Source organism: Oryctolagus cuniculus, chromosome 13, assembly GCF_051225735.1.
Source record: "Oryctolagus cuniculus isolate XC-2025 breed Fujian yellow rabbit chromosome 13, ASM5122573v1, whole genome shotgun sequence".
In the NCBI taxonomy this organism is placed as follows: Eukaryota; Metazoa; Chordata; class Mammalia; order Lagomorpha; family Leporidae; genus Oryctolagus; species Oryctolagus cuniculus.
The window spans coordinates 54,191,322-54,212,848 of NC_142879.1; the positions used below are offsets into that span (position 1 = coordinate 54,191,322).

A 21,527-nucleotide genomic window follows, 5' to 3' on the forward strand; every position below is an offset into this window, starting at 1 on the left:
AGCCTGTCTACATTGTTCCAACTGCGCCCCAGGGGAGCTGCGGGCAGCCCACCCAGGCAGAGGGACCCTCTCCAGCAAGGTGCGTGGCAGCCTGCCCTGCAGTTCCCTGTCCCACCTGGCTTGCCATCCTCTCGCTTCCCTTCTAGTCTCTCTCAGAAGCAATCTATGAGCAGAGTGTATGAGGGCCCAAGGAACATCAGGGCTCAGAGCAAAACAGAAGCCACCAAGTGCCACAGCCCAGTAAAGAGCCTGCGACCTCAGGGCCCTGGGCCTGGATCTGGAAGCCTCTTCAGGATGTTTTCACTGCAAACAGCGGCCACCTGTGGCTCTTTATCAAGGGATTGCCTACCTGCTAGCAAAGAGGATTTGCTTGCACCTGTAGGAAACCAGAGACACGTGGGAACATACATTCCCTCCAGGGCGACCCTTAACCACTGACCATCGGATGGCTGATGACCTGAGGCCCTTCGTTTCAAAGCTGTGCTGTATGCAGGACTGGCAACAGGATTTTCAGGGCCTGGTACAAAATGAAAATGCAGGTCTCTTGTTCAAAAATCATGAAGAAGTTTAAGACAGTAACAGCATCAGAGCATGAACTCAAGTGTGAGGCCCTTCTGAGTGTGGGGCCCACGTGACTCCACAGATGTGCACCTCTGCAACCGGGTCTGCCTGCAGGATCAGGTGGAAGCCACCTTCTGATTTACCCCTTTGGTCCTTCCTCTTCCACTACGCTCTCTGGTAACCAATCCCCTGCACACAAATCCTCATTTCAGGGTCTGCTTCTGGGCTCCTGACTTAAGACATGGCCTTAAGGGCCAGCGCCACAGCTCACTAGGCTAATCCTCCTCCTGCGGCGCCAGCACCCCGGGTTCTAGTCCCGGTCGGGGCGCCAGTTCTGTCCCGGTTGCTCCTCTTCCAGTCCAGCTCTCTGCTGTGGCCAGGGAGTGCAGTGGAGGATGGCCCAGGTCCTTGGGCCCTGCACCCGCATGGGAGATCAGGAGGAAGCACCTGGCTCCTGGCTTCAGATTGGCGCAGCGCACTGGCCGCAACGTGCCGGCCGTAGTGGCCACTTGGGCAGTGAACCAACGGAAAAAGGAAGACCTTTCTTTCTGTCTTTCTCTCACTGTTTAACTCTGCCTGTCAAAAAAAAAAAAAAAAAAAAAAAAAAAGACATGGCCTTGGACATGCAGTCTTAACTCCTTTAAATCTCAGCTTCCTTCTCTGTTAAAATGGAAGGCATTTAGAGAACACTTTGTAGAGCTGTTGGGAGAACTTAATGAGACAGTCCATGCCAAGTCCTTACTATCCTGGCAAGCATGTGACAAATGTTCAATTAATGCTGGTTATGCTGGTTAACATTTTAATCAGAACCACCATCAAAATTAAGTGTCTTTGTGTCAACAGGGGGAGCAACAATAAATGCAACATTGCTTCTTCCTTCTTTGCCTTCGCTGGGAAGCCCACACCAGTCTTTGACCCAAGTTTCTCCAGTAAGATTCGACAAAGATAGAGGCCACTGAGAATGAAAGCAGAGAAGCCCCTTGGACAAAAAGATCAAAAAAAGAGAGTGTGTCTGTCTTAGGAGTGCATCTGGCCTTACTTTTCTTGGCCCAAGCAAAGGAAGTTTCTGGTAAGATGACTTGACAAGAGCCTTACAGAATTACTAGGTGTCGGCACCTTTGCAAGTTCTTCCAAAGTAGAGAGCCAGACACACTGCCACGACAGATAATGCAGGCAATTGGAAGAGAACAGCTGGCGATTAGCATTCTCTCCACAGTCACCTAACCTCTGGGCTGTGGCCACAATAGGTTAGTAGACATCACATTGGAAATCCCACTTCCTCTGACACTGCTATCAGAAAAAGCAGTTGGCAGTGACCCTCCGGGTTGCTGGAAGGCTGCGGATGGCCTCCCTTTCCTGTCTCTTAACTGAGTAGACTCCTAACAAGATAGGAGGCTGGGTTGGGCTACTCCAGTAAGAAAACACCCATACCATTTGTGCTTGAGAAGCCTCTTGACTCATTGCTGAGCACATCCCAAATGCACAGTAGATGACAAAACCTCATCCAGAGTCCAGACTCTAACCAAGCCAAGATTAGCCACTTACAACGGAGCAAAAGAAAGGACTTCATTTCATCAAACAGGTACCAATCCACTTCCTGCTAAGTGCTATAACTACTTGAAACACCTGAGGTTATCAACATTTCTAAGAAACAGCCCTGCCTTCAAGGAGTTTACAGGTTCAGCCAAACCTCTCTGACTTGGGAAGACTTGGTTTCCAAGCAACCTGACCATGACAGGTGGCATGTGAATGAGGAATCCCCCTTGCCCTTTGCCTTTTACCCGGTGGCTCCTGATGAGCCCAGATGGAAAATGACCAGGTGGAGCCTCTGCGGCAGACCTCTCCTGCATCTTGTGTCTCTCTGATCTACCTACTTCCCAGTGGAGGCACCACTTGCTGCAGCATGGATTAGAAAGATGGTCTTGGGCCAGCGCCGTGGCTCACTTGGCTAATCCTCCGCCTGTGGCGCCGGCACCCTGGGTTCTAGTCCCGGTCAGGGCGCCAGATTCTGTCCTGGTTGCTCCTCTTCCAGTCCAGCTCTCTGCTGTGGCCCGGGAAGGCAGTGGAGGATGGCCCAAGTGCTTGGGCCTGCACCCACATGGGAGACCAGGAGAAAGCACCTGGCTCCTGGCTTCGAATCGGTGCAGCGCACCGGCTGTAGCGCCCATTTCGGGGGTGAACCAAAGGAAGGAAGACCTTTCTCTGTCTCTCTCTCTCACTGTCTAACTCTGTCAAAAAGAAAGAAAGAAAGAAAGGAAGGAAGGAAGGAAGGAAGGAAGGAAGGAAGGAAGGAAGGAAGGAAGGAAGGAAGGAAGGAAGGAAGGAAGGAAGAAAGGAAGGAAGGAAGGAAGAAAGAAAGGAAGGAAGAAAGAAAGAAAGAAAGAAAGAAGGTCTTGGCATCTGGGGGTACTTCCTGGTATGTGACAACCAATGACTGAGTAAATGAATGAATGAACCAGTCAATCAGTCATTCAGTCAATGAATCAACCAACAAAGGTGCTTGGAATGTATTTTTCCAAAGAAACAGCACTATAGGTGGTGACTAGACCTCAAGGCAGCCCCAACCCCCCACTCCATCAAAGACACAGCTGAGTATAACTGGGAATACAAGATCCTCTTCAACTCAGCATACCACTCACAAATGAACTTGGGGAGCACCACTCCATGCGCAGGTTGGCAAGCTGATTCAACAGATGGGTCTTCACCCAACTTTTCCTGGACAAGACTTGAGCCAGAGGAAAGGCAATGCTTTACATGAGCAAAGCTTTGAGTCTTCTGTTAGGATGCTTCTGAGGCCCAGCCAGGGACCTGCGAGAGAGGAAAACAGGACTTGCTGATGATAGTTCTATTAAGTGGAACAGCCTCGTTCAGAGGAAAATGTTGGGTTTCATTTGATTCTCACCCAGAATATGGTCCAAGTGCTTATCGCCATTGTGTGGCGCTAAGCAGCACTGTCCCCTTTATGGAAAAGTGATGTTTTTCCTCTTGACTTGCTTCACAGTAAAGGCTAGCGCTGTAGCTATTTTGAGGCTGGCAAATTGTGGCAAATGCCACTTGCAGGCTCCTCTCACTTCCCTCAGACACCAGCTGAGCTCCTCAGGGGCACTCTTGTCCCTGAGAATGATTTCTCTACGTCACTGCTTGCCAAGCAGCACTCACTGTCCCCTACCAGCTATTCCTGTGTCTTCTTACCTATCTGGTGGGGCACTGGAGTGGACCCCCTTCATGCCTGCAGACAGGGGCATCACCATCTCTGCAGTTGAAAATGGTACATTCTGGGGCAGGTATTGGGCACAGTGGGTTAAGAGGCCTCTTGGGATACCCACGTCCCATATCAGAGTGCCTGTGTTCAAGTCCCCACTCTGCTTCTCACCCCGGCTTCCTATTAATGTGTACTATGGGAGGAAGCAGATGATAGTTCTAGTACTTGGGTATCTGCCAACCATGTGGGAGACCCAGATGGAGTTCTGGGCTCCTGGTTTTGGCCTAGCCCAATCCAAGCTATTGCAGGCATTTGGGGAATGAACCAGTGGATGGAAGACCTCTCTCTAGCTCTCTGTCTGCCTTTCAAATAAATTTTACATATATATATATACATATAATATAATTTAATGATAAGTGCCAATGCCTGGATGTACCACTTCAAGAAAAGGTTCTTGGGCCCAGTATTGTAGAACAGTTGAGCTACCACCTTCAATGCTGGCATCCCATATGAGCCCTGATTCAAGTTCCAGCTGTTCTCCTTCAAATCCAGCTCCCTATCAATGTGCCTGAGAAAGCAGTAGAAGATAGCCCAAGTGCTTGGGCCCCTGCACCCATGTGGGAGACCTGCATTGACCTTCAGCCTGGCCCAACCCTAGCAGTTGCAACCATCTGGGGAGTGAACCAGCTGATAGAAGATCAATCTATTCTCTCTCTTTCTATCTATCTGTCTGTCTGTCTGTCTATCTCTCCCTCTATCTCTGTAACTCTGCCTTTCAAACAAATATATAAATCTTTAAAAACAAAAGAAAGTGTTCTCTGTTAATAGTAAATTGGGAGTGTGTTGGCCACTGTTCAGGGCAGCAGTAGGAATCATCACATACAAATAGCTCAGCTCCTGGCATATGGTAGATGTTTTGTATGTAAACAGTTGAAAAACTGACACATCTTAGGATAGATAAACCCTCCCACTGGACAACCCTGCTAACTTGCTGACCCCTGGGACATAGCAACATGCACCTAGGACCAACATCAGAATCCCTGACCCCTCAAATTCAACTCATTGCTCACGCGCTTTGGGGAGCACATGTAGTACATCTGCATTGCAGAAATACCACCACTCATTTATATCCTGCCCACCCATCTGTGGATGACATTCACCACCAAAGAGTTGATGTTATAGTCTCATGTCTGGAGTTTGTCTGGAGAAAGAAATCCCTCTTCAGTGGGCAAAGTCAGTCTTTTCTCTTGAGGCTTTCAACTGATTGGGTGACGCCCACCCACGTGATGGAGGGCCAGCGCCTTACCCAAAGTCCACTGATTCGAACATGAGTCTCATCTAAAACTCCCTTCACAGCAACATCTAGACTGGTATTTGCCCAAATAACTGGGCACCAGAGCCCAGCCAAGTTAGCATCTAAAATTAACCATTACATCCCTGGAGCGTTTTATCCTTGTAGCTGAGTGAGGCTGATGCAGGTGCAGTGAAGGATGATGTCTAGGAGCTGAGGTCCTTATGGGACAAAGCACCTTTCAAAACCGTAAGCGCCTTATAGACTGTTAGCCGCCAGACAGAAGGGGCTGTGGTGGATTGGACTTTGACCCCCACTGCCAAGTGCAGGACACAGCACAAGAGAGATGCTTCATAAAGAATAAGTGTACCCCTCATGGACACTGAATCAGATGGGCTGGGCTCCCCTTCCAGCTCCGCAACAGACTAGCTGCATGATTTGGGTCCAGTTGGTCAACCTTTCTGAAAATAATAATAATAAAGTGGGGACAGTAATTGTTACGGGGACTCAGTGAGTCACGATTTGTAAAATGCTTAGAGCACTCTCTATCCATGTGTTAAATAGAATAAAAATCTCACTCAGCTATAGATCAGAGATTATACACCACTGCTCATTGTGTCACACTACTGTCCCCAAAAGTTGCTCTCAGGGAGGAAAGATCAAGGTCTGATCGAAGGTTCTGGCATCCCCTGGTTCATGAAAAGAGTACAAAGTATCCAGGCTCAAGTCTGGACACATCTGCCTGTCCACACACAGCCTAGTTGTTGACTGCAAAATGCAGCCATCCCGACATGGAACTCTGCTGAAGACATGACATTCACAAACTGTAACCACTCACAGTCACCAAGGGGGGCAGAGCAGAGCAGTTTCTTCCCCCCGCCCCTCTCCCCCACCCCGCAATTTCCCTTTATCTTTGCATGAATTCTGGAATAAATGGCTCCTCTCTCTAGTCTTTTTTCCCATTTCTAAAATTAAGTTGTCTCAAATTTGTTATCAGGCCTGACGTTTTGAGCTCCCTCTGTAAAAGATGATTATTTAATTCAGCATTATTCTAGTAGTAACGGTGATAAGAGTGATGGTGCTGGCTTCAGTTATCAGTGTTAGATTCCATCCAATTCAAAGCCAAGGAGGGGCTGACATTGTGATGCAGCGGGTTGAGCTGCTCTTTGTAACTCTAGGATCCCATATGAACACTAGTTCTAGTCCCAGTTGCTCCCCTTCTGAGCCAGTTCCCTGTTAATGAGCCCGAGAAAGCATCAAGATGGCCCAAGTACTCGGGCCCCTGCCCCCCATGTGGGAGACCCAGATGGAATTCTGGGCTTTTGGCTTCACCCCGGACCAGTCCCCACCATTGAGGTTATTTGGGGAGTGAACCAGCAGGTGGAAAAACTCTCAATCCCTCCGTCCCTCCCCTGCTTCTCCCTCCCTCTGTATGTGTGTGTTACTCTATCAAATAAATAAATCCTTTTCTTAAAAAAGCTAAAGGAAGATGAGACTAATGAAAATGTTATTTCTAGGATTTTTAAAAACTTCTGAGAAAGATGATAATAGAATCACCAAGGACTAATAGTTATTAAATGTAAGAGGAAATCCAATCTGCAAAAGTGTGTAAAGACCTCCAGTGCCTTCACAAGTCCCCCAGCTTGGCTGGAGTAATTCCTGGGTTTCTAATTCTTACCAAAGATGCTGCTGAGGACTGGGCACAGTTACTTAGAGAATCCTTTTGCTGTGGTGTGGAGGGCATGGAGTGAGGTTGATAGTTTTTCCCCATGACAGCTCTTGAGAAACACATCAACTCTACTCTTGCCCACAGAGAAGTTGGTTGTGCAAGGGGTTGGAGAGGGCTAGGGTGGGGCGGGGCAGGGCGGGGCAGGGCTGGGGAGGCAGCTCCTTCACAGCTGCCATTGCTATCTTCCAGCCCTGAGTTCCCTCTGGGCCTCCAACATGCGATCCTGCCCCCCTCAGGGGGCTGGGGCCCTCAGATCCACTAGGCAAAGGGGGGCCACAGCAGTAGAAACAGGAGTGGGCGCAAGAATAGGTTGGGAATGAGAATCCTGAAAGAACAGATCCATGTGGAGGACACACTCTTTCAAAGTGGAATCCTTTCTTTAAACCAGAGCTTCCTGGGAATGCATGGGCAAGACAGATACAGGTGGAGCTGCTTTCATTAAAGCAGGGGGAGAAGGGAGCCCAGAGCTCTGCTTCCTCAGCCCTCCCCCTCCTCCCTGGGCCCTGCAACAGCTACTCCCCAGCTGAGTGGTGTTAGGTCAATTGTCCCTCAGGAACTTCATTTAGCCATCTGCAAAAGTAGGGAGAATGCTTGGGACTCCTATTTCAGAGGTTAAAAAAAAAGACAAGGAGATGGCACCAAGCATCATGCATAGGTGCTGGATAGCAACTCTTTCTCTTCCTCATGTTTGTGCGGAAGAAAGATGAAGAATAAAATAAACCCTGCTCCCTAAAAGGGCCTCTGAGTCCCAGAGGAACTGCCAAGTCCTTGGCTGAAGGACCTATACCTGGGAGACTCCGAAAGTGTCAGGGTGTTGGGGCCAGGCCTGCCCAATCCTTCCTCAGACCAACACCAGAAACAGAGAGAATGCAGCCTCCCAGGCTCCCTGTTCATTCCACTTTCATTCCACCTGTGAGGGATCGGATGCATGATCAGCCTCCACTCCTTCCCCATGTTCTAAGACAGGAAGCTATTGGGGGTCTTCATTCGGATGGTTCCAAGGGTGGGCAAAGCTAAGGACCCACGACCCTGCACTGCCCTTTTCTGAGCTGCAGGTTTCATAGCCAACAAGAACCTTGTTTTCCACGGCACCTGGGCCTTGGGCCACTCCCTCTGTGCTCCAGGAGCTCAAAGAAATCCAGCCGCAAAGAAGCTCCATACAGACTCTTTTCCGAGTGAGTGCCTGTGCTCTTTCACCTTTTCAGTCTTGGTGCAAAAGAAGTTTTTGGAGCTGAATTACATCCCTCAAATACCCTACACTGAAGGACCCCTGATTCTTACGAGGTGCACTCTTAAGTATCACACCCTAATTACAGGACTAACTGCGGCTGCCTTCATCTAGCTGACATGCCCATTTTGGATGGTTACCCAAATAACACTTTTATTCCTTAAAGCCTTTCTGGGAAAAAAAAATACGAATTATAGAGTTCAATAGTGTCGTGTGACACACAGCTAACACACCAAATAGCAACAGCATTGTATATACAAACAGCAACCCAGAGAGAACACAGTGAGGAAATGGTGTCTTCTTCCAGAGTATTTTTTTTTTAATAATGACAACACAGTTAAACGCTTTCAAATAAACTTAATAAGATACATGCAAAATGTCTAAGAGAAAAACCTTTAAAAAATACAAAGGAAGAGTAGGACTAGTGGAAACAAATACCACACTCTAAAAGAAGATTTACTGCCATGTCAATTCTGTTTAAATTTTATAAATTTAATGTGATCCAAATACAAATATCAGTCTTTCAAGAAAAACTAGATAAGGTGATTGTAAAGTTCTCATAGAAAATGAAACAAACAAGAATAGTCAGGAACAGAATAGAAAAAGGATAGGAAAAGTAAGAACAGCAAAAGAAAAGGAAATGAAATAGCTCTAGTAAACATCAAAACATAAAATCTCCATAATGAAAACAGCATAGTACAAACAGCAAACAAACAGTCCCATCAACAGTATAAGCTAAACATACAGAAACATACAGAGTCGGTTATAGTCAGAAAATCAGAAATTATAAAGCTGACATCCCTAATCACTGCAGGCATGGTATCAGGACAACAGAAAAAGACATAAACTCAATCCATAGCTCATAATTTACCCCAGCATCAACTCCAAATGGATCCAAGATATAAGCATTTAAAAAATGAAATATAGGAGTACTACAACATGGGCAAATTCCTCTAAAACTCTGAAGTAAGGGAGGCCTTTCTTTGATCCAGAATCAATACCAAGAAAAAATTACACCACCTAACTTTTTTTTAAATGGACACACACAAAACATAAGCAAAGTCAAAAGAGAAACAGCAATAGAGATCAGCTCATATCATAAAGAGCTGATCTTCCCTTAACACACAGAGTTCCTAGATATTGCTAAGAAAAAGACCAACAATGCAGTTTTTGTTTAAATGGGCAAAGGATATGACAGGGAGCTTACAGAAAAGGAAATGCAAATGGCTCTTTAAAAAAATCAGATGCTGCTCAATCTTGCTTTAAAAAGAGACAAGCAAATTCGAACTGCAATGAGATGCTTACTAGCAAAGCAGTGGGGAAAGAGGGTCAGGTCTTCTCATTCATTACTAGTGGCAGCCCATAGTATACAACCCCATTGAGAGTACCTGGAAAACCTTATCAAAATCGGTAATACCCCTACCCTTTGACTCGATAGCCCTATTTGCCAGAATTTATCCTACGGGTATACCTGCACAAACAGGAAGTGTTCTGGGCAGCACTATTAGTAGTAGCAAAAGATTGGAAGCAAGCCAAATGTCCACAAATACGAAACTAGTTAGATAAATTTATGGCGTGTCCATAAATAGGGTACTATAAAGCTATAAAAATGAGGATTTTTTTTTATGTACTGATTTGAAAGATGTCTGAGATACATAGTTGGGTGAAAAGAACAAAGTCCAAAGCACAGTTTGCACAGAATGCTGTCTACATTTTGTCAGTCTCACCACATGAGCATTTCATTATAGCTTTCATTTGCATTTCTCTGCACGTAAGTGAGACTGAGTATCCTTCCATTCTTTTAAGAACCATTGAATTTCCTTCTCTGAGAGGAGAAAAGAAAAAGAAGGTGTACGTGTGTGTGTGTGTGTGTGTGTGTGTGTGATTGCTGGGGTTGGAGTTTTTGGGAGCAAGGGTAGAAGCAAGACTTTTTGTAGTTTTTATTTATGAACCAAGAAAAATAAATTTTCTGTCCAAAAACAAAAGAAAGTAAAATCTTTCCACTCTTGAATTTTGCAGGCTCTAGCTAACTCTATTGTTTTCACATTTGCCAAATATTTTCCCCAGCTCCAAATCTGACTCTAGCGGAACGGGGCAGGGTCAAGGATGAACGGGTAACCAGGGATGTCTGTAAGGCTCTTCCCACCTGGACGTGTTCTCTAGACATTTGCAAAAGATGAGGTCAACAGAGGGGCAGCTGGATTTTTGTTTGTTTTGTTTTATTTTGTTTCCCAACAAAGGGCGACAGTACCTCCTTTGGAATGAAACTGGCCACTGAGTCAGGACATGTAGGCAAACTGACTTTAAAACAGACTAGTGGCCAGCGCTGCGGCTCACTTGGTTAATCCTCCGCCTGCGGCGCCAGCACCCCAGGTTCTAGTCCCGGTTGGGGAGCCAGATTCTGTCCCAGTTGCTCTTCTTCCAGTCCAGCTCTCTGCTGTGGCCTGGGAAAGCAGTGGAGGATGGCCCAAGTGCTTGGGCCCTGCACCTGCATGGGAGACCAAGAGGAAGCACCTGGCTCCTGGCTTCGAATCGGCGCAGCGCACCGGCCGCAGTGCACTGGCCATAGCGGCCATTTGAAGGGAGTGAACCAATGGAAAAGGAAGGCCTTTCTCTCTCTCTCGCTCATTGTCTAACTCTACCTGTCAAAAAAAAAAAAAAAACAAAAAAAAACAACAAAAAAAAAAAACAGACCAGTAGGTTCCTGTGACAAGCTGAGGATGGAGAAAGCCTTCAACTGCAGCATATACCCTCTCCAGTCTTCAGTGCTACAGCTGGACCCAGCCTGACCTGACCCCCCTGTTGCGTTTTGAGCTTTTCCTTGGATGACAAATGTGCAGCTGCTCTTCTGTTTCATTCTTTTATCTGCTTGTCTCTTAAGAGTGTCTGGGACAGCAGCCCTTCCCTGGCACTTTCAACATTTTCCCAGCCTAAGGGGGCTCCTGGCCATAGCTTTGCTTCACCATCCATTAGGGAAGAGAAAGAGCCAGCCAAGGCCTTGCAAAATGAGACTGCTGGATCTGTGCACACAGGAAAAAAAAGCAAATGGGAGTCTCCAGAGATGCCAGTCCCCGCAGGCCTGAGCACTTGCAGCTTCTGCCTTTGATTTCTCTGAGTTTATGAGCTCAGAGCAGCTGCCCCAGGAAAGGATGCACTCATTCCATGGTTGTAGACCTCAAGAGAAAGCACTGAGCAGCACGAGGCACAGGCAGGGAGAGGTGCCAGGCCTCTAGAATGTCCAGTTCCCACCAGCCCCACACTTCGCCCACTGAACTAGCTGGGTGGGTTTGGTGAGGCTCCAGTTCCTGGGCTTTTGCAGAGCACTGGGAAGAATGCATTTACTGTTACTAATGGAGGCAACAGATTTAATCCCCAGCCCCAGCCTGAGCTGCAGGAGCCAAGTGAAGACCAACCTGAAGGGGCTCAAAGCAGCAACACTGCCTGCCAGGGCATGTTTCCTGGGGACAAAGGCCAGAGGCCCAACATGGCCCCACTCCCCCTGGACATCGCACAGAGCCATGGCCCTCTGTCCCCTCCCCACTCTCCCTGGCCAAGAGAAAGTCCAGATTCAAGCACTGGCTTCTGCAGGGCCACTTTCCCCCATCATTAATGACTGCAGAGGAAACGATGACTCGGGTCAGGCTCACAAGCTCAGTGACCAAGAAAAGGACTCTGGGTCCCCAGGTGCCAACGACTTGCACACTTTTCAGGAGTGACAAGACACTGTGATCCTTCTCCTGCTCTCTACAAAAATGCTGAAGGGATAAGGGACCACCATCAGCCAAGGGATCCCCATTGCCATCTGCAGTAGCCAAACCACACCCAGGGAAGTCATGGGCAAACCAGAGAAAGATAGAACCTTCCTCTACTCAGCTCATTCAATATCTCAAGTCAGGGAAGCTGCAGCATTGCAGCATTGGCAGGACTCCTAGAGTGTGGTCAACAGCACAGAGCAAAGCAGGTCTCGAGGAGAAACCATCGCGTCCTCGCACCACTGTGGACTCCATCCTGTGACTCGGAATGAACAATTCCTGGGACAGGCAGCTCCTCTCCTTCCCAAGTACCATGATGTGTCTTTGAGATCCTTGTCATCCTTACCCAGGGTAAGGCCCTCCTACCTATTGCACACTTTGGACCCCTAGAAGGCAGGTTGGGGCCCCAGGCACAGAAGATGCCCTAAGACCTGTGAGCCTCCCCCTATCATGTGATCATTCTAAGCCCCTCCACCTACCCCATGGGTTAGAAGCCTCTCACCTACCTTGTCATTCACCCCCACGCTCCTGCACCAATTCTCCTGGAACATAGCACAACCCCTGCCCCATGTGTCTTGGAGCAGCTCAGAAGTCCAGAGACCAAAGCGCCCCTCAGTCATTCATCTGTTCAATCAGTATTTATTCAGCACCTGCCGTGGGCCAGCCACTGGACTCCTCATACATCCTGAGCAGTTCTTCCAGCACAGGAAGGCCCTGCTGCTTCTGATGGACAATGCACCTTGGCCCCGTCTTCCCTGGCTTAAAGTCCTGGAGCTCCTAAGCGACTATGAGACCAGGCTTTTTGTGTGTCAAAGGCAGAATCTCATAGTGGAGATTCCCCAGGGGAAGGAGATGAGCTGTGCTGCCAGCTGGGACTCCAGACACCTGCATGTTTATGTGCGCCCTCCTGCCGGCCAGCTGCTACTCTGCCAGTGCCCCTGAGTGTGCACCCGGGGTCTGAGGGCCTGCGTGGAGCCAAGTGCCATGCTGCCCTGGTGTGGTGTGAGCTTCAGAGTTGGGAACAGCACCCAGGATTCCCACAGTGATGTGGACAGACAGTAGGGACGCCAGACACTGAGTAGCCAGTACAGTCTTAATGTCAACAGAGCAGCACGGGAAGAACCAACACACAGGCAGCAAGGTTAGGTGAAAACAAGGGAAAGTGTGGACTGTGTATGAGTCCAGGCTGTCATAGATCCCTGCTCACCTGTCTTCGGTGTATCTGTTGCTGTGTAACGATTTAGCCCAAAACTTAGCACTTAAAACAAGTGTTTCTTTGCCACTGTTCCTGTGGGTCCTGAACCTAGGCGTGACTTCGCTGGATGGTTCTGGCCCAGGGTCTCTAGGGAGGTCATAGTTAGGGCATCAGCCAAGGCTTGACAAGGGTCAGACAATCAGCCTCTCAGCTGGTGTCTTGGTCACACAGCTGGCGACTGCGTGACGACACCTCAGTCCTCGTGACATGGGTCTATGCACAGTTGCTTGAGTGTCCTCCCAAGGTGGCAGCTGGTCTCCACAGAGCAAGTGCTCCAAGTGAACAAGGAGAGAGCTGCAAAGTGTTTCCTATGTCCTCAGGGGTCACACAGGTGGTCATACAGTGTGGCCATTTCCGAAATATCCTACTAGTCACACAGGCCGGCCTCATGCAGTGTGGGAAGGGACTTCCAAGGGCATGAATACCAGGAGATAAGACATTTGAGGGCCATCTCAGAGGCCGTTTGCCCTAGCGGGTGAGTTTTAGCAGAAGGAAGGCCCTGAGCTACATCAACTTTACCAAAAAGCCGTGGTGTCTCCAACATCTCTCCCTCCACATCACCATGGGTTCATCTTCATAACTACAGTGGTTATCAGGTGTTGAGGCACACAGAGACCTGCTCAGCAGAGGGGTGGAGATTGCTGACTCACTCGGGAATAATGGGGCCAGCACTCAAATCTGCAATAGAGAAAATAACACTACAAAGAGGGGACAAAGGCCACATCCAACCCGCCCTCTTGCCCAGCCTCTTCCAAGAGCCTACTGAAGCGATTGAGCTTAAAATAGACACCGTGGCCAACCGTCAGAGGGAAGGGACAGTTGAGTGAACAGTGTTGAGTCCCTTTACACACGGTGTCTCTCCACACAACCCTTGACCCTGTCATAAGTTTATGGGGCACGGAAACACTGAGAGAAATGGAATGTGTAAAGTCTGGGGTTGTGGTCCTGAAGAAGAATTGACTGGGCAAAGTCATTGCATTTGGTAGCCAAGTGTGAGCTGTTACACTGAGGGAGGGGGCTGCCCTCCCATCTCAACAGGTGGCACTGGATGGTGCGTGACATGAAGCCAATACCAGGAAGACAGAAAGAGAGCCCTCATTGTGGCAGCAGCTAAACTCAAGGTCACATCGAAGCCAAACTGTACCAGCAGGACAGGAGCCCCACCACAGAGCAGAGGCGCGGGCAGCGTAGAAAGGGCTCCAGGGTCAGAGTGACCGTGGGGAGCTGTGTCCCACCAGGGAGAAGCTTCACACGCTCTGAAAACCTCACCTTCCAGGGAAAGGGAGGGCTCAGGTCCCGGAGTTATGCAGGTCCTGGGATCCACTGCCCTCCTTCCACACAGACAACTGTGACAGCTGAGGAAACACAGGGGACCATGGCCACTGTCCAGATCTGTCAGATCCAGAGGCAAGAGCAGAAAGTCCATCTGGAACCACTGCAGTTTCCCCATCTGCAAACAGGAAAAACAGATTAAAATCAGCTCTGTTTCCATACAGGAGTACAACCATCAGGATCTCCCAATCCATTCTGGCTATCCCAATTTTGCCATGTATTCCAAAAGTTCTTCATATGACTCAAAGCAAAATCTTAACTTTCAATTAAGAGAAAGATAGAGAAATGAACATAGAGAGCTCCCCAAATGTCTGTGACAGCCAGTGTTGGACCAGGCCAAAGCCAGGAGCCTGGAACTCAATCCAGGTCTCCCACATGAGTGGCAGAGACCCAATTATCTTTGCCTCCCAGGGTCTACATTAGCAAGAAACTGGAGTCAGGAGCCAGAGGCAGGTTTTTCTTTTTTTAAAGATTTATTTATTTTTTTAAATATTAATTTGTGGGTTTTTAAAAATATTTATTTATTTATTTGAAAGGCAGAGTTACAGAGAGGCAGAGACAGACAGAGAGAGGTCTTCCATCCACTGGTTCACATCCCAGATGGCCTCAATGGCCGGAGCTGAGCAACCCGAAGCCAGGAGCCAGGAGCTTTTTTTGGGTCTCCCATATGGGTGCAGGGGCCCAAAGACTTAGGCCATCTTCTACTGCTTTCCCAGGCCCTAGCAGGGATCTGGATTGGAAGTGGACCAGCCAGGTCTCGAATCAGTGCCCATATGGGATGCCGGCACGGCAGGCGGTGGCTTTATCTGCTACACTACAGCACCAGCCCCAATTTATTTATTTTGAAAATCAGAGTTAGAGAGAGAATCTTCCATTCAGTGGTTCACTCTCTAGATGTCCTCAACTGTCCTCAACAGTTAACACTGGGCCAAGCTGAAGCAAAGAGCCAGGAGTTTCATCCGGGTCTCCCACATGGGTGGCAGGGGCCCAAACACTAGGGCCATTTTGCACTGATTTTCCCAGGCCATTAGCAGAGAGCTGGATTGGATGCTGGTGTCACAGGTAACGACTTTACCCACTACACCATAGCCCCAGCCCCCAGAGGCAAGTATTGAACACAGGTGCTCTAATATGAGATGCAAGTATCATATTCTAGGCTAAATGTTCACCCTCACTTAAAGTTTAAAACAGTTTGTAGTCATGGAATGAGCATGAACTTGGAAGGTAAGTGTCTGGGTTCAAATTCCAGCCCTGTGGCTTACTCACTATATGAACTGAGTCAAGTTTCTGAACCTCGAATCTTGACTATATAAGCGAGATGATCGTAACCAGCTCGTATTTTCAGACACTTGTAAACAATCTGCCATCCACACAGTGTTACAGCATCATTAGGTAGTCTCATCTCATGGGGCCTTCACAAGTGTGAAAGTCCCACCACACAGGCTGCAATGCCTGACAACTGGGGTCTCTGGTCTAGTATGAAGGGACCCCATCCTTAGAGGTCACCCCACTTTTGTGGAGGGGCTAATGGACTTAGAGGGCAGAATGAGAATTGCCTGGGCACCATCCAGTCCAATGTCCCCTTGCAGATGGGAAAACTGAGGCCAGGTTGCTCGAACTCAGGCAGCCAGTGGCCCCAGCCTCTCCTCTTTATCACTTCATTTCCCGCCTGGGTTCTAGAAGGCAGCCTGGTGAGTGGGAGAACGGGACTCCCGGTACGCCAGGTGTGCTGGCATTTGTTCCACTCTGGAAGACACTGTCTTCTCACTCTGGCACTTGGTAGAACTCTTAAAACTAAGTCCCGCTGCGGTCGCCGGCACCCTAGATGGGCCCCACGGGCCGCTCCCCGGCTGCCCCAGCAGCTTCTGCCTTCCTCATCCCCACCGCTTTGCCTGATGCACACCCAGTCTGCTGCGTTCTCTGGGAGCTGCTCCCTGCCCAGCCCCCTCTTCGCCTTCTGGAGATTTCTCCACCTTTTGTCAGCTTCTGCCCCTGGGAACGACCCCTTGCACCTGTCCTTGGCCTTCCATGCCTCCTCCTCTCTCTGCTCACTCTTGGGATAACGTCCAAATCTCTCTCCGAGCCCTGATCCCCAGCTGAGACCAGCCCTGCCACCAGCCTAGCTCCAAGGCATCCTCTTCCCTCCAAACTCTTCCCAGTGCTGGTGACCATGCCGCTCGGCAGTCACCTCGCTCAAAGTGTCTCAAAGTCACCCTACGCTCCTCTTCCACCCCAACCCCGCCCCAGCAGCCCTACACCCAATTAGCCATGGAGTCCTGCCGGGCTTCCTTGCTAACGGCTCTCATATATATTTATCTCTTTCCATTCTCGTTGTCAGCAAAGATCCTCCAAAAATCCTTCCTATCGCCTTTCTCTCTGGGGCAGTGCACAGAAGGGCTCCAGGTAGGGGGCGTCGCACAGGCTGCTATCTAGCTGCAGGAGCCTGGCTCCCCACACCTCTGCACCTACCCCCACCCTACTCTCCACGCTCACCTCCCGCTACTCACCTCCCGCCGCTCCTCCCTGCACCCCAAGCCCGAGCCCCACTGCCTGCTCAATCAGCTTTGGAGTGGGTCTGGCGAATGGCTGCCTACACTCTGCCTTTCCCAGCTGCTAACAACAGCAGCTGACACTTCCACGGCCCTTCCCGGACAAAACCCTGGGAAGCGCGAGCTGTTATCACCCAACTTTATAGATGAGGAAACCGAGGCACAAAGCAGGAAGCGGTGGGGTCGGCGCTCACCTGCTCCTAGGCCATCCGGCTCCAGAGGCTCGTGTGGACAAACCAGGCTGTTGGGGCCGAACGGCAGCCCCTGTTCTCGGTGCTCTTGTAAGCATTATCCACAGGGTGCGCCGTGTTACGAGGATTTGGGAGTGTGATTCCTGAAGGAAAGGTTTTCCCTCTGACCTTCAGGCCTGGGAGAAGATGATGAAACATTAAGTCATCCTGCCATTAAAATTAAGTTCAATCACCCCTAATGGAAAGTCACCTCCACAATAGCCATTAAAGCCACCGGCCTCGGCGACAGGCGGGCCCCGCGTATATCACCATTACCTTGGCCCTGGGACAGCCGTTTGGGCAGAGGCTGGGAAGGCCCCGGAGACATTCAGAGCTGCTCGGATGACAGAGGCTGCTGCTGGGGCCCACGGTGGCGGCTGCTGTGTTGCAGTGTGGAGACACAGAAGGTGAAGCCCACATAACAGAAGTCACACCGTGGCCCTCCCGCACAGCCGGAGCCAGATCCTCACTGCTCGCGAGGGGTCCTCAGGCTCCATGACAGAGTAGACTTGCCCAGTGGCTGCCAGCACTCTGGACCCTGCCATTGAGAGCAGCACATGGTGCCATTCTGAAGGGCAGTGCTCCCTGCCAGCCTGTGGTTGATCCACACAGGGTCCCGGAGGGTCCAGCTCCCTCCCAGCCTGCCCACAGCACCCACTCTGCCACGGACTCATTCCTTTCCTCCTCCCTGTACAGGCACCTAGGTCATTTGTAACTCCCACAACTAAATGAGGCTGTCATTTGATGTCCATTTTACAGATGAGACCAGCAAGGTTGAGGTGGTTGAAGGACTGGGTGTATAGAAGACCGGGAGTATAGAGAAGAGACCTAGGCTCCCTCTGCCATGCCATGCCATGCTGTTGATCTTGCCCTGCACAGGCATTGTTTCCTTCATGTCTGTCATGTGCCCTATCAAGCAGATACTAGGATCCCCACTGGGCTGACGGGAATGCCCCTAAGTGTGCATCCAGCAAGAGGCAGAGCTGGATGTGGGTGTGGCCTGCTGGGCACTGGGGGCCCTGCCCTTGGCCTTGCTCCCGGAGTCCCCTTGCTCCTCCTCACCCGCCAGAGTCAGAAACACCAACTGCCCCTGCAACAGGGCTCGTGTTTGCTTCTCCCTGGCTTCGCTGAGCTTCCCAGGCCATGGACTCAAATTCTCCTTGGGCCTATGGGCCTATTCATCCACCTGCACTTCCCCGCCAGCGCCAAAGCCTCTCACCAAGCAAGGTGAGCCAAAACCAGAGGTTAGCTGGAGCTGAGGCAGAGGCCTCTGCAACAGAGGGTAGCCTCCTTCCCTGGGGTGCTTTCGGGTGCCATGCCTGTTGTCAGCATGGTACCTGGGTTGACTCTTTGAATCCTCAACAAGTCTCATGAGGACTGGGCCATGATTGGCCCCCTTACAACTAGGAAAGCTGGGACAAAAGGCTAAGTGACTTGCCCAGCGAAGGTCATGATTGAGCTGGATGCAGACAGCACTCAGTCCTAGGTTCCTCCTATCACACATCAGATACAGCCCTGCTGCAGAGGCAAGGGGAGAGTTGGTGTCAGAATTCTGGGTTTGGGCCGGCACCACGGCTCATTAGGCTAATCCTCCGCCTGTGGCACCAGCACACCGGGTTCTAGTCCCTGTCGGGGTGCCGGATTCTGTCCCGGTCGCTCCTCTTCCTGTCCAGCTCTCTGCTGTGGCCAGGGAGTGCAGTGGAAGATGGCCCAAGTGCTTGGGCCCTGCATCTGCATGGGAGACCAGGAGAAGCACCTGGCTCCAGGCTTTGGATCAGCGCGGTGTGCCAGCCACAGCGGTCATTGCGGGGTGAACCAATGGAAAAGGAAGACCTTTCTCTCTGTCTCTCTCTCTCACTCACTGTCCACTCTGCCTGTAGAAGAAGAAGAAGGAGAAGGAGAAGAAGAATTCTGGGTTTGATTCTTTTCCCTGACACTGACAAGATTTGGCCTCTCAGAGTGTTCAGTCCCTCCTATGTAAAATTTGGGCTGATTACAAATGCATCTGGCAGGCTCTTGAGAAGTAAACAGAATAGCATGGAGAGAAGTGTCTAGAATAGGGCCTGACATGTAATAGGTGCTGGGCATTGTTAGCTTCCTTGTTTCCTTTAGTTAAGAACGTCTCCGAAGTGAAGTGTCAGCTGCTATGGCAATCACAGTGCCAAACCCTTCAGGGCCAAGGGGTTTTAACAGAGCCCACACAGCTATTCTGGTAGGAACATTTCCAATCTTTTAGATAATTTTAAACAATTATCTGACATGGAGCAGAGAAGAATGTTCTTGGTCTTTCTCAAGGTTGTGGTTGGCAGCAGGTGTTTGGCACAGCGGTTAGGATACAGCTTGGGATACCCATATCCCACATTAGAGTGCCTGGGTCCAAGTCCCAGCTCTACTTCCAACTGCAACTTCCTGCTAATGCACACATTGGGAGGCAGCAGGTGATGGCTCAAGTACTTGGGTATCCATCACCCATCTGAGTTCCAGGTTCTTGGCTTTAGCCTGGCCCAGCCCAGCTGTTGTGAGCATTTATGGAGTCAACCAGTGGACTGGAAGATCTCTTCTGTCTCTCTATCTCAAACTTTCAAAACAAAATTTTAAAGAATGACTGTTTTTGGAAAACCCATATATATATTTTTTTACTTGACAGAGTTAGACAGTGTGACAGAGAGACAGAGAAAGGTCTTCCTTCCGTTGGTTCACTCCCCAAATGGCTGCTAAGGTCGGAGCTACGCGATCCGAAGCCAGGAGCCAGGTGCTTCTTCCTGGTTTCCCACGTAGGTGCAGGCGCCCAAGCACCTGGGCCATCCTCCACTGCACTCCCGGGCCACAGCAGAGAGCTGGACTGGAAGAGGAGCAACCGGGACTAGAACCCGGTGTCCATATGGGATTCCGGCACCGCAGGCAGAGGATTAACCAAGTGAGCCACAGTACCGGCCTGGAATAACCATATTTAATACCTCCCCCCCATAATTGTTATATATAGAATATAAACCTTTGGTGAATCCTACTTGGCTGATAGTCTGGTGCTGCCACTCTGTCAGGAAGCTGATGTAAAACAGCCTGTGTTTGCTGCAGGAGGAGAAACGTCCCATTCCCTGAGAGAGGGCTCATTGTCCTGGGTTCCCCATCCCCAAGAGACCATGGGGATGCTGGGAATGGGGTCCCAATGATTCGGTTCACGTATAGACAGGGCCTAAAGTTTCTTCCCAAAATGCAGCAACCATGTCCACCCTGAACCCTCCAGGCCCAGTCGCTTTTCCTGTCTGATACAAATGAGGGTTTTTTTTAGCTCATTAACGGAGGGTGGGTGTTACGTGGGCATGGAATAAGGTCAGGATGTTGAGTCACTTCCCAAACAGTTTGTGACCATAATTTTAATCCTTCTTCCTCCACTTGGACAAATTATTTTAACCTTCCTGAGGTCTAATTTTTTTTTTTTTTTTATAAAAAATCATTTGTGGGTGTTCATTGTATTACACATATCTTTGTGTCATTTCCCTTTTCATATGCTATTCCGTCCCCATGGACTGTCTCTGTATTTTTTCAAATTTAAGATTTATTGATTTATTTGAAGGGCAGAGTCACAGAGAGGCAGAGGCAGAGAGAGAGAGAGAGAGAGAGAGAGAGAGATTTTCCATCCACTGGTTCACTCCTCAAATGGCCGGCCGGAGCTGGGCCAATCCGAATCCAGGATCCAGGAGTTTTCAGGTCTCCCATGTGGGTGCAGGGGTCCAAGGACTCGGGCCATCTTCCATTGCTTTCCCAGGCCATAGCAGAGAACTGGATTGGAAGTGGAGCAGCCGGGACTCAAACCGGCGCCCATATGGGATGCCAGCACTGCAGGCAGAAGCTTTACAAACTACACCACAGCGCAGGCCCCTGCATTGTCCTTCTCTCTTTCCTTCTCCTTTTTCTAGCAAACCCCTGTTCCTCCTTGAGACTCAGCTTGGAAGCTGCCTCCCAGGAAGCCTCGTCACACCCCAGTATTCTGAGATGGGTGCCCTTCTCTGTCTCCCATAGTTCCTAGGCTTCTTTCTACCATGACACTGATGTGTGTCGCTTTCATTAAACAGCGAACTCCTGGCCGTCAACGTGTGTCACGGTCATCCTTAGACTCCCAGAACCTAGGCAGGGCACTGAAAGAACTTGTAACACAAATGAATGACTAAGCTGGGTTCCATAATCCAAGGCATATTTTCTAAGAACCTAGCTTACAGATTGTGCTTCTAGAATAAATGAGTTCAGAGAGACTGTGAGATCAGAGTTGTGTCAGAAAGCAGGATGAGGGCCAGCGCTGTGATGCAGTGGGTAGAGCCGCCACATGCAGTGCGCCATCCCGTATGAGCACTGGTTCGAGTCCCAGCTGCTCCACTTCCGATCCAGCTCTCTGCTATGGCC

The 21,527-nt window shown here is 49.7% G+C and overlaps 1 long non-coding RNA gene across 6 annotated transcripts in view; it reads right to left on the bottom strand.

Moving 5' to 3' along the window:
- Positions 1-3,031: 3,031 nt before the first annotated feature.
- The window catches only part of LOC103350930 (uncharacterized), a 221,876-nt gene continuing 203,380 nt past the window's right edge, over positions 3,032-21,527 (bottom strand). For 3 of the 6 annotated variants that reach the window (XR_016218997.1, XR_016218999.1, XR_016219000.1), the window contains 3 exons: positions 17,094-17,266; positions 14,288-14,468; positions 3,032-3,369 (listed from right to left, as the gene is read on the bottom strand). This is a non-coding gene — a long non-coding RNA (uncharacterized LOC103350930). Of the gene's footprint in view, positions 3,370-13,537; positions 13,697-14,287; positions 14,469-17,093; positions 17,267-17,405; positions 18,601-21,527 lie in introns of those variants that run through there. The other 3 variants (XR_016218998.1, XR_016219002.1, XR_016219001.1) reach the window with 2 other exon arrangements.